The sequence below is a fragment of the Penaeus monodon genome, chromosome 31 (assembly GCF_015228065.2).
Source record: "Penaeus monodon isolate SGIC_2016 chromosome 31, NSTDA_Pmon_1, whole genome shotgun sequence".
NCBI lineage: Eukaryota > Metazoa > Arthropoda > Malacostraca > Decapoda > Penaeidae > Penaeus > Penaeus monodon.
In genome coordinates, this window is record NC_051416.1 from 19351702 (window position 1) to 19352827 (window position 1126).

The 1126-nt window shown below is 33.7% G+C and overlaps 1 protein-coding gene across 4 annotated transcripts in view; it reads left to right on the top strand.

Annotated features, from left to right (window-relative positions):
• Positions 1 to 929, top strand: part of LOC119593068 (PRELI domain-containing protein 2-like) — an 11483-nt gene extending 10554 nt beyond the window's left edge. For all 4 annotated transcript variants that reach the window (XM_037941983.1, XM_037941982.1, XM_037941980.1 and 1 more), the window contains one exon: positions 58 to 929. The gene's annotated coding sequence lies outside the window, so the exon portion shown is untranslated. The remainder of the gene's footprint in view (positions 1 to 57) is intronic.
• Positions 930 to 1126: the final 197 nt, after the last annotated feature.

The window sequence follows — 1126 nt, forward strand, 5'->3', positions numbered from 1 at the left end:
AGGATATAGCGAGTGAAAATGAATGAAATGTTTATGTTTTTATTTCTGTCTTTTCAGATCTACGAGAAGTGCTATTCCTAATCACGACAATAAGAATATCTAGTCCGCAACTTCAGAAATCTTGCTCATTGTGCTGTCGACATCTGAAGAGTCTTCCTCGTAATATCAATAACAAAGGGAAAGCATTAGACATTAGACAGTATCTCGGATTTTCTTTTTCTCATGAATGATTTCAGGTACATGGATAATTGTGTATTTTTCCACTTTTATGTATGTTGTAAAGAGGTGATACTTACTCTTAGGATTTTATATTGAGAAGAAATAGTTTAATTAGGGTTTAGTGAGCAGATTTTTCAGGCAGAAAGAATATAGGGGTCTTAACTTGTAGTACATGTATACTATATTCACTATATATGGTATTGGTGATTTTTAGGTAGCATGTTTTGTACTTTTGAACTTAGAAGGTGATAATTATAGTACTTAGACAGTATTCCAGTTTTTGTTTAGAAATCTGCTTGTAGGAACAAATCATTCCAGGGATTCGACTGCTTATGAAGGTCGTAAAAGTAGCAAATGTTATAAAAGCCAAGTGAAGGAAGAGATTACAGCTGTGTTTGTCTGAAGAACAAGTTGGGTTTATTGCTTTATGATTTATTTAAAGTTGAAACCTGTGTCTTTTCTATGTGTGGGTGGCTGATAATCATAGATGTCAATATGAACAAAGAAAGCCCAGCAAAATGTGGAATGTAAATGTTTGAAATCCAAAAGACCGAAATCTCCGAGAAACACTTTGCTGTGGGCCTGCCAAGTCTTAGATAATGATTGCTGTGAATAGGTATAATAATATTTTAGAGTTTGATTTTATATTTTGGTGTACACTCATATCTTATTGTGAATATGTTCAAACAAATAAAAGGTAAAAATTTTAACATCTTATGAATATCCTGTGAGCAGTCTGTTTTAAGGAATTCAGTATTATTCAAGTTGAAAAGAAAGTAAATTGAGAATAAGAAATGAATATTTGTCGACTCAGTCTCTATTCTGGCCTTGGACGCTTCATCATCTGCAACAGCCTAAAATCATTTCTATGAGAGCCTATTTATTCCTCCCCCCCTCCCCCCACTCC